Source organism: Equus caballus, chromosome 21 (assembly GCF_041296265.1).
Source record: "Equus caballus isolate H_3958 breed thoroughbred chromosome 21, TB-T2T, whole genome shotgun sequence".
NCBI lineage: Eukaryota > Metazoa > Chordata > Mammalia > Perissodactyla > Equidae > Equus > Equus caballus.
Window position 1 is genome coordinate 13,509,258 of NC_091704.1, and position 12,400 is coordinate 13,521,657.

The following is a 12,400-nucleotide window of genomic DNA, read 5'->3' on the forward strand; positions in this document are numbered from 1 at the left end:
GTAAAAAATTTTTTGGAGCATCTTTTATAATAATTAACATTTTACCTTGATTATAGAGCATATCCACAATTCCAAATAAATAATTTAAAATTTTCATTGGTTATTTTTATTTCCTTCTTGTGAAAATAAACAAAATATTCATGATCATTGAAAGTCCAAAGAGTATAACATGATCAAATCTCACTTATATTCATAGTCTCCTCACATAATGGCATTTTCATCAATATTTTTTACTCTTTATGGTGTAAGGATGGTTCATAAATTTTTAAGAATTATGAGTATCAAAGAAATTCTGTAGCCAAATTTTTTTCTTAAGTTTGGAAGCAGATTGGATTGGGCATCCATGAGTGGATTTTGACCTTAACTTTTGAAGAGGAATCCATGAGTGTAAAATGGAGGCATAAATATAATAGCAGTATTTCTCTGAAAATGGCAGTAGTAGAATTATTTTATATCTACTGTTCCAGTCAGCTGGAATTACGTTATGTTTCAGTAACAAAACACTTCAGTATTGGCATAGCTTAGGAAAAGAACTCATTATATTATGCCTCAGTGATGTTTCTGCTCTGTATCATCTTCATTCCAGAATCCAGGCTTTTACAGGCAGCCATTCTTTGGAACTTTGCTAAGCTCATGGTAAAGAGAATACACACCTGGCTGTGAATCACATAATGACTCTTAATGTTTCTCCTCAGAAAGGCACATATTACTTCTGTTCACATAAACCGACCAAAATGTCAAGGCCATACCTGACAATAATGGGAGTGTGTTGGATAATTCTCCCACAGTTTCAGGCTCTGTAGGGATGAGTAGGAACATACTGAAAGTTAATGCTATATATTACACCACTTTGTAAAATGTTACAAAGTCTTTGCAATCCGCAATAAATTTCTCTACTGGAATGCAAGAAATATGAGCAATAAAATTACCAGCAGGAAAGTGGAAAGATGTATCTTACTACCTGGGTGTGTGTGCACACGTGTGTGTGATAGAGAGAGAGAGATTGAGAGAGAGAGAGAGAGATGATTTGGTTTCTTTGAGACAAAATTTTCTATGAGATCAATATTGATATTTAAATAATCAAACACCAGTATATTTAATTATTAATATATCACCAGATTTATGTTAATTTAAATTCATTTACTACTTCTTAGTGATGATGTGATACTTTTTCCATATATTAAAGAAAGCTGTATTGTTTCTCCAACTTTCTGTACTCTATGTCTGGCATCTTTTGGGAATTTTCTCCCAATTAGCTTCTCTTTATGCCTTTGTTCTTCAGAGCATAGAAGAAAAGAATAATTGTTCAAGTGAGAATTCCACTAAGAGAGAGAGTTATTTCCCACGGTATTGGGTATAAATCTCTGGTGACTGTAGGTATGTGGATGTCTCTCATCCTGAAGAGAGAATAGAAGAGACACAACTACCAGATAGGAAAAATAGGTCCCAATGGTCCTAGGATAGGACAAAATGAATCTTTGCTACAGCATAAACAATGACATTATGGAAATTCTATTCCTTATCGGAGGATGAAGTAGACTAGATGCTGCCATAACTGCCATGATAGTTTTGTGGACAAATGTGTCATTATAGGAAGAATGAATAAAGGTAGGCCTTAAACAAGGAATCCAAATTGGTCCTGTGTTTAAGAGAATGGCACCTGGTTGAAACAGATTTCACCAAGGAACAAATTAAGCTTCTGCACCTATCCACAGTCTCCAACTCAATAAAATATCTCATGCTCAAGAACACAGTACAGTGTACTGTCACAATCAGACTCACTAACAGCAACAAATCAGTTTAGCGCCACAATCGAAAGAAACACATGTTAATTGGTTTCCAACAAATTAATCACATGTTGCAAGCACTGTCACAGAGAATGTGTAAACATGTTGCTTAACTGTTTTCCCTTATGAAAATTAATTGAGCTGTTCACTATTTATGCACTTTTCTGAATATCTATGATTAATGCACTTTACCACAAATAATAATTTATAATTGTCTATCCACACTTTTTTATTTAAATAGAAATGTTTACACATCATAATAATTATTTTCTTCTCATCTGCATAAAGTCATTTTAAGATATGCAATAACATTTTACCTGTCCTCTTTTGATTGATATTTATTCTCCTTACTGATCAATGACATTGTGTGTATTTCAGGCTACATATCTGTGAGTTTTTCTTTGGGATAAATTTATTGCAGGGCTTGGTGAAAAATATGCACATTTGTTATCGAAATAATTTATACTCTCCTCAACAATGTATGAGAGTGCTAGTTTCTGTTCAAAATATCTAATGCAGAGTTCTAACAAATAAACTGTAAAATAGTGTTACTATATATCATTTTTATTTGAATGCTAAAAATTTTATCTGATTGGAAAGACTTTTTCTATCCTTGTTTAATAAAATTGTAAATCTCTGGCCACATGAATAATTATTATTTTCCTTTCTGCTTTTGTTTGTTTCTCTTACCCTCTTTAGATTTAAGATTTAAGGAGACCTTCTCTCCTTACCCAGGTAAAGTCCCATGATCCATATTTATGATGATGATGACTTACAGTCTCATCTACCTGCCAATCCCTAACCTCAGCATCATCTCCTTGCACCCCCACTTCCTTGGTTCTGACCACACTCTGATGGAATGCGACTGGAAAAAAAAAGGAACTAGACTGAGAGCCACCACTTTAAATTTGTAACCTCTGGTGGACTTTTAAACATCCAAGAATAGTAGAACACATCTACAGTCCATTCATTGTATCTCTTTCTAAATGACTATTTCATACCATTTTAGTTTTTATGAATCCTTGACTGTCTCCTGTTTCTACATTACTCATCTGATGACATTTCCTATTTTAATATAAATATTAAAGTACTCAGAAGAAGTCTTCCATGTCTGCATTATTGCCACCCACTCATCTGAAAATTTTCGTATATCCTCCATGTTCTCCCTTGTCAATGTGGAGACATTGTGCATGCTGCAAGGTAAGGCCAACTTTTCCCCATATAGAGCAGATTCCCACCCACCTCACCTCACAGCAATATTCTTAAAGCTGTCCTCCTCTCTTTTCTGTGTCACAATTTTTCTTTCCTTTCACTGGACTATTTCCCTCAGAATACAAAGCATATACTTTTTCTCTCAACCTAAAGAAATTGTTATTTGTTCCCATTTTATCCTAACTCTGTCATCTAATTTATCAGGTATATATTACAGAAAAAAAATTTAAATATTGTGGAACTATCTCCAATTCTTTTTCTTCCATTCTCTATTAATCCCCATTAATTTAGTCACTTTCCCCCCTACATTCTCAAAAATCACTCTTGATAAAGCTACCAAGGACTTTTACTTGTTATAGCCAAACATCAATTTTTCATACTACCAGCAACGTTTGGCAAATCCATTACTCTCTGCTCTTTGATGTGGTTTATGGCTTGCCTTAAAGAATATTTTGTTTGTTTTTATTTATCCTTATGTATGGCTCCTTTTTCTCTTGCAAATTTATCTTCTACTCCCCATTTTTCCAAATTATTTTATTGTGATCATAATGGTTTATAACATTGTGTAATTTTGGGTGTAGATTATAATTTATCAATTTCCGTATAGACTACATGGTGCTCACCATCAGCAGTCTAATTTTTATCCATCACCATACATATGTGCCCTTTTACCCCTTTTGTCCACCACCCAGCCCTTTTCCCCTCTAACTAGATGCTGCCCAATTTTTAACATTGGAGCTTCACAGAGTTTAATGTCTTATCTCTTTTATTTGGAGATAAATTTCATTAATCTCATATAGTTTCTCTGGTTTCTTTAAACTTAAAGCCTTTGTCTGACTGATCTCCTTGCCCGGAGTGCCTTCTCCACAGATGTCTGTATAGTCAACTTCTTCCCTTCCTCCAATTCTCTGCTCAAGTCTCACCTGGTTTGGAAACCTCACTTTTTTTTAAAAGTGCAATCCCCTAAGAATTTACAAACCACTTTCTCTTGCAGATTTTATATTTTGTGTTCTCCCATAGTACTTATCATTTTATCAGAATGTTTAAACTAGTTTCTGTCTGTCTTACCCTCATAGAATGTCAGCTCACCATGGTCAGGGATCTTGCATGTTTTGTTCACTGATATACCTCAAGAATCTTGAATAATTCCCTGTAGTTAGTCAATACATATTTGATGAACAAATAAACAAATAAGGTCATCAAGGTCAATGCACAGTATGATTTCTAATATTCAAAATTTTGCTTATATTTAATTTTTATTTCATGTTATGTGAGAGTAACTGCAGATAACAAAGAACTAGAGAGTTAACTGAATTGGAGGAAATGTGAATTATAGGTAAATTAGAGAGAAAATTGAATTTGGGGAAAATTGAGATAATTGGAACACAAACAAGAAGTATTATGTAACAAACACTAATGTTAAGAAAATGAACAGGGGCCAGCCCTGTGGCCAAGTGGTTAAGTTCACATGCTCCACTTTGGCGGCCCAGGGTTTCACCAGTTTGGATCCTGGGCTCAGACATGGCACTGTTCATCAGGCCATGATGAGGTGGCATCCCACATAGCACAACCAGAAGGATCTACAAGTAGAATATACAACTATGTACTGGGCACTTTGGGGAGAAGAAGAAGAACAGAATGGGGAAGAAAATTCTTAGCTTAGGTGCCAATCTTTAAGAAAGAAAAAAAGAAAGAAATTAACAAAAGGATTTGTAGAATAAGATACTTTCACAGAGAAATTAAAGAAATAATATTCCCAGAATTTCATTTGGCTTCTCTTAGCTTTAACTCATTTAGGAGGTGACAGAATAAAAATATATAATCTTTAAATCATTCTACAGAGCAGCCTTCATATTTTTGTCTTTAGGTTGTAGATAATAAGATTCAGAGTTGGGGTAACTACTGTGTAGAATAGGGACACCAGCAGGTGGAGAAGAGAGGGAACATCTGTTGCTGACTAATCAAGTCCACCACCTAATTAAGGCCACCACAGCAGCAACAAGAAAAAAGTCAGGATGACCAGGTGGAGAATGCTTTGGACTGAACCTTAGTAGATGGGGTCTTCAGAACTGTAGAGACTTTGTGAAAATGTAAGAGAAAAATGGAGATAAAACAGACAAAGCTCAATGAAGACGTAAGGGCAACTGCTCAGACCTCAACTGAGCAAGAAAGTCTGAGTAACTAGATGCATTAGACTGGATACCTTGAGGGGCAAGGAAAGTGTTGAAGCTGTTTGCATGATTCCAGAAACTCCACCACCGAACCAAGAGTAAATGGCCATCTTGATGCAGTTGTCATTCTTCATGATGACCTCATAGTGCAGAGAGCAGAAGACAGTCACACAGCAATCACAGAGTATCACCATGAGCAAGTCCACCTCTGTGCAGGCCAAAGAAACCACAAAGGTGAAATGAAGTATGAGAATGATGTCGACAAGAGGGCAGAATGGGAGTTTTCAGCACTCATTCCTCTACGGAAACACTGATTTTGACAATTTCCCACAGATGAGAATACCACTGTGAGAGTCCCGGAGTCCATAGGAGAGACACTGGCACCAAGTTGGAGCAAATAAATGTGAAAATATGTGCATGAAGAGAGTAAAATGAAAATTTTACTAGCTGTATCACCCCTTTCCTCAAATGGCATAGCTCTGTGTCAGCAGAGATCCCCTCACTCAGTGATTTCTCCCACGGGAAAAAGTGAGATGTTAATTAGTGCCTAGCTTCCCTGGTCATGCAGGATACTGCCCAAAAGGCCCACTTCTTTTTCAGTCACACAAAACACTGGGACAGTCAGCATAGCTGATTAGTCTTGGGCAGCTAGGAGCAGAAAAAGGAGCAAAAGTCACAGCAATTGAGTGCAGAACTTAAAAAATTGCAGTAATTTCTACTAAACACCCTGTGGACTCCACCAATAGGCCCGCCCGTGTTCTTCATAGGATCCATTGCCTGTAGACCCCGCAGCCAGTGCATGGGTGCCCCCAACAATCCATATGCCCAGCAGACCCTGTAGCCAGTGTCCCACATTTCCATGCAGACAGCAGATTAAACCTCTGCAGATTATGCACAAGCACCTTTAGACAGCAGGCTGGACTCAGCCATATTGAAAGAAGATGCACAATCTTGAATATTTCAGACCAATTACTTAAGGAAAACAAATAGAAAGCTCTCAGAACCCACCTTAGCTTTGTAGGTTTGGAAGAAAACATACAATTTATAATGTTCCCCCTAAGAGGGAAGAAGGACAGTGGAACGGGTGCAAAAATGGTTCTAAGAGGGAAGTTCAAAGCAATACAGGCCTACCTCAGGAAACAAGAGAAATATTCAATAAATGATGTAACTTTACACATAAATAAACTAGAAAAAGAAGACCAGATGGAGCCCATAGTTAATAGAAAAAAAGGAAATAATAAAGGTGAGAGCAGAAATAAACAAAATAAAGAGTAAAAGGACAATAGAAAAGATCAGTAGAACTAAAAGTTGGTTCTTTGAAAAGATAAAATTGGCAAACCTTTAGTGAAACTTACCAAGAAAAAAAGAGAAGGCCCCCCAAAAAATCAGAAAAATAAGAGAAATTCAAGTGATACCACAGAAGATCATCAGAAACTGATATGAACAATTGTATGCCAACAAGATGAACAACCTAGAAGAAATGGATAAATTTCTAGAAATTAACAATCTTCCAAGACTGAATCATGAAGAAAAATAAAATCTGAATAGATAAAGTGCTAATAAGGTGACTGACGCAGTGATGAAAAACCTCCCCCAAACAGAAGTCCAGGACCAGACAGCTTCATTGGTGAGGTCTGCCAAACATTCAAATATTTGCTACACATCTTTCTCAAATTCTTCCAAAAAACTGAAGAGGGGTAAAAGCTTCCAACTCATGTTACAAGGCCAAAATTACCCCAACACCAAAACTAGACAAGTACACCAGAAAAAAGAACATCAGAGGCCAATATCCTGGATGAACAAAGATGCAAAAATCCTCAAAAAATATTAGCAAACCAAATTTAACAATGCATTAAACCATATGCCATGATAAATTCAGATTTCTTTCAGAAATGCAAGGATGGTCCAATATCCACAAATTAATGAACGGGATACACCACATTAACAAAATGAAGAATAAGAATCATGTGGTCATCTTAACAGATGTAGAAAAATCATTTGACAATAGGCAACATGCATTTACAGTAAAAACTCTGAGCAAAGTGGGTACAGAGGCAACATGTCTCAACATAATAAAGGTCATATATGACAAGGCTACAGCTAACATTATAGTCAACAGTGGAAAACTGAAAGTTTTTCTTCTAAGATCAGAAACAAGACAAAAATGGTGACTCTTACCACTTTTACTCAACATAAAACTAGAAGTCCTAGGCAGAGCAATTATAGAAGAAAAAGAAATAAAAAGCATCCAAATCGGAATAGGAAGAAGTAAAACTGTCAGTATTTGAAGTGGCATGATGTTATATATAGAAAACTCTATAGACTCCACCAAAACTCTATAAAATTAGTAAATAAATTCAATAAAGTTGCAGGATATAAAATCACTATACAGAGGCCACCCCAGTGGCACAGTGGTTAAGTTCGCATGTTCCACATCAGGGACTCAGGGTTCGCCAGATTGGAGCTTGGGTGCAAATATATGCAATCCTTGTCAAGCCATGCTGTGGCAGGCGTCCCACTTATAAAGTAGAGGAAGATGGGCACAGATATTAGCTCAGGGCCAGTCTTCCTCAGCAAAAAGAGGAGGATTGGCAGTAGACGTTAGCTTGGGGCTAATCTTCCTCAAATAAATAAATAAATAAATATAAAATAAATATACAGAATTCGATTGCATTTCAATACACTGATAACAAACAATCAGAAAGACAAATTAAGAAAACAATCGCATTTACAGCTCAACAAAAATAAAATACTTAATGATAAATTTTACCAAGGAGGCGAAAGACCTATACACTGAAAACTTAAAGGAAATGATGAATAAAATTGAAGAAGACACAAACAAATAAAAAGATATTCCATGCTCATTGATTGAAATAATTAATATTGTTAAAATGTCCATACTACCTAAAGCAATCTACAAATTCAAAGCAATACCTACCAAAATTTCAATGACATTTTTCACAGAAATAGAATAAATAATTCTAAAATTTCTATGGTACCACAAAAGACCCCTAATAGCCAAAGAAATCTTGAGAAAGAACAAAGGGTTAATATCCAAATTATATAAAGAACTCATACAACCCAGCAACAAAAAAGCAGACAACTCAAAGAGTGAGCAGAGGAACTAAATAAATATTTTTCAGTGAAGATATACTGATGGCCAAGAGGCATATGAAAAGATGTTTAACATCACTAACTATTAGGGAGATGCAAATTAAAACCACAGTGATACATCACCTCATGTCTGTTAGAATGAGTATTATCAAAAAGACAAGATTCACAATAGCCAAGACATGGAAGCAACCAAAATACTCATTGACTGATGACTGGATAAAGAAGATTATCTATCTATCTATCTATCTATCTATTTAGATAGATAGATATACACACAATGGAATACTACTCAGCCATAAATAATGACAAAATAGTCCCTTTCACAAGAACATGGATGGACCCTGAGGGTATTATGTTAAACAAAATAAGTCAGATAGAGAAAGACAAACACTGCATGACTTCACTCATATGCAGAAGGTAAACAAACACATGAACAAAGAGAACAGATTAGTAGTTACCAGGGGGAAGAGGGGAGAGGCGTTAGCACAAAGGGTGAATGGGCGCACCTATAAGATGATTGACAAATAATAATGTACAACTGAAATTTCACAATGTTTTAAGCTATCATAACTTCAATTTAAAAAAAAGGCAAGCGAGGGCCTGGCCCCGTGGCCGAGTGGTTAAGTTCACGTGTTCTGCTGCAGGTGGCCCAGTGTTTCATCAGTTTGAATCCTGGGTGCAGACATGGCACTGCTCATCAGGCCACACTGAGGCAGTGTCCCACATGCCACAAGTAGAAGGACCCACAACTAAGAATATACAACTATGTACTGGGGGGCTTTGGGGAGAAAAAGGAAAAAAATAAAATCTTTAAAAAAAAAAGGCAAGCAATAACAACTGTTGGAAAGGATGTGGAGAAAAGGGAACACTTATGCACTGTTGGTGGGAAGGTAAATTGGTACAGCCACTATGGAAAGAGTATGTAGACTTGTCAAAAAATTAAGAATGGGACTACCATATGATCTGGCTATTCCATTTATGTGTATTTATCCAAATAATGTGAAAACACTAACTCAAAAAGATATATGCACCCCTATGTTCATTGCAGTATTATTTACAATAGCCAAGACATAGAAACAACCTAAGTGTCCACGGATGGATGAATGGATAAAGAAGATGTGGTCTATATATACAATGGAATGCTGCAGAGCTATAAAACAGGATGAAACCTTTTCCTTTGTGACTACATGAATGGATCTTGAGGGAGTTATGCTAAGTAAAATAAGTCAGACAAGGACAAATAGCATATGATTTCACTCATCTAGAATTTTAAAAAAACAAACTCAGTTATAGAATATAGATTGGTGTTTCTATAGGGAAATGGGTTTGGGAGGTGGGTGAAATGGGCAAAGGGTGTCAATTGTATTGTGATCAATGGTAGCTAGACTTTTGATGGAGACCACTTTGTAGTATACATAGACGTTGAATATTGTATGCCCTGAAATGTACATAATAGCCTATACCAATTTTATCCCAATTAGAAATAAATAAATCACTTAGGAAATAAAACTTGGAGTCACAAAAAAAAAAAAAAAGAAGAAGAAAAAGAAGCCAAACATGGCCTCTACCAACCAGAAAAGAATAGTGGTTTCTAACCTGAACCCACTGAAGATCAGAAACAAGAAGTTGATTAAGCATTTGACCTCTTCCATGCTGACGAAAGTGGGAGCATCGAGATGAAGGAGCCGAAGGTGGTCATGAGAGCACTGGGCTCTGTATTGAGGAAGGAGGAGATAAAGAATATGATGTCTAGGGGCTGGCCCCGTGGCCGAGTGGTTAAGTTCGCGCGCTCCGATGCAGGCGGCCCAGTGTTTCATTGGTTCGAATCCTGGGCGCAGACATGACACTGCTCATCAAGCCACGCTGAGGCAGCGTCCCACATGCCACAGCTAGAAGGACCCACAACGAAGAATATACAACTATGTACTGGGTGGCTTTCGGGAGAAAAAGGAAAAAATAAAATCTTTAAAAAAAAAAAAGAATATGATGTCTAAGAGGACAAAGGAGGCACGGGGAAAATCAACTTCAATGACTTCTTGGCCATGATGATTCGGAAGACGGCCCAGAAAGACATCACAGAAGACATCCTGATAGCTTTCAGGCTCTTTAATGATGACAAAACCCAGAAGATCTTTTTCAAATATCTAAAGCACATGGAAAGCTAGGTAAGGGAAAACTCACTGATGAGGAGCGGCAGGAAATGAATGATGAAACCCATCGGGATGCAGCCAGTGAAGAGAACGAGGAAGAGTTTCTTTGGGTGTTCAAATAGACCAACCTATATTAAAGTCGATTTCTCCTGAAAGCATGTGTAGAGATGTTGGGGGATCTGCTGAGTTTCCTGCTTCTGTTTTGTGAAACCTTGGGTTAGAGGACAATGGTATCCCTCCTCTTATATCCCAACTTGTCTAGGCACTTCCATTTCCAAATCTCTGGCTCAATTATACAATTTTAAAACTGCTTGTAATGTGAGGCTCAGTGGAACACAATGTTGATTATCCTTAGTTGATCATGTAAGGAGAAAATGAGTATTGTCATATACAGCAGAACTGTGATTAATCTTGGCTTTGGTGACTGTAGCTAGAAGCCTGGAAGTATTTTTCCTCTTGGTCCCTCAGGAAACCAGGCTTGTCAGTTTCAGGCAGGACTCTTTCCACTTACCAGCATAGGAAACTTCAAATCGTCAAAGTGCTAACTTGTCAGTGTTAGTGGTTATTATAACTAACTTCATCACATTTGTCTCATTTTGGTAAAAATGATCACAGAAGAGAAATATACAAGGTCATACACTAAGAGAAAAGAAGCACAGAAATTACATAAATGTAGAGAAAATCCTAAAAGACTGTGAAAACTGACAACACATATATGATATCAATAATAATTAATGTGATTTGTTTATCCATAAAAATAATTTAATGGGAACTTCAGTTTCTAGTCAAACTTGCAAATAGCTTGGATGTCTTCACTTTTTCCTCACAAAAAGGAAAAAGCTAAACAAATGAAAATCAAACACTCTTCTTAGATCCCTCAGGGAATTGAGATCCCAGGAAAAACTGCTGCCTTGAAAACTGGAGTGGCAGAGGCTACAGAGACTCCCCACTTCCTGGGAGCAGATGCCCAAGATCAGCAGGCAGAAGCTGCAGCCACTACTGTTAGAAAATAAAACTAGAATTGAGGAATTTCTGGAAACTCTCATGGACTAACAAGAAAGAAAAGCTATGGTGTGACCCACTCTTAGGGAAACCTCCACACATTTATGATTGTTAATTCCAGAAGTCCCACCGTGAATCACTATGAGGACCAAAGACAGATTCCCATGTGATTCTGGAAGGGGGAGGAGAAATATAACAATTTGAAATATTCCCAGAGCCCACTGTCATCCTTAACAAAGGCCTGTCCTCTGTGGAAACTATTTACCACAGCCTAACCTACTTAGGTTTTACCACAGCCTTAGAAATCTGGGAAATGGAAACACCCAACAGTAATCCCTTCTAGCCTTCTTGTTTCATCTAAATGGTGGAGAAAGTTAGCAATTACTTGTGAAGGTCACAGTCCAGGGACACAGGCTGGGTAAAAGATGAAGCCATAATTATAGGACTGTAGAAGACATTCCTTTCCTTCATATGATACAACCACATAAATGGGTCTTTAGTATAACAGCAGAGTACAGCAGGAAGAAGCACATGTCATAGACCCTATCAAGGAGAAAGTTCTAAGAAACCAAAGACAACAGAGGACACAAAACAAGAACACTAGAGGTCAGGGTAGATAAAGCACACACACTCACACACACACACACACACATATATACACATTTTAATAATAAGCCCACTTTAAATATAAATACAAAGAGATTAAAACATTATATTACAAAATGTACCGTGCTCACTCTCCAGTGGTGGCCAGCGGAACCTGTGAGCAGAGGCTTCAGGAACCACAGCAGAACCAACGACCCAGCCCCCAGTGGCAGCACCCTACACACTGGCTCTATGGGCAGTGGGGGCTGCATACAAGTGCCCAGGTCCCTGGCCCTTGGCAACCACAGTGACACCCTTGAACCCACAGACCCCAGACACAAGGCAGCTGGCACTCCGACAAGCCGGGAGCAGCAGTGCA

The 12,400-nt window shown here is 37.3% G+C and overlaps 1 pseudogene; it reads left to right on the plus strand.

The window, feature by feature from the left end:
* The first annotated feature begins 5,362 nt into the window (after nucleotides 1-5,362).
* On the plus strand, nucleotides 5,363-10,571 carry LOC100064826 (centrin-1-like; annotated as a pseudogene).
* The last annotated feature ends 1,829 nt before the right edge of the window (nucleotides 10,572-12,400 follow it).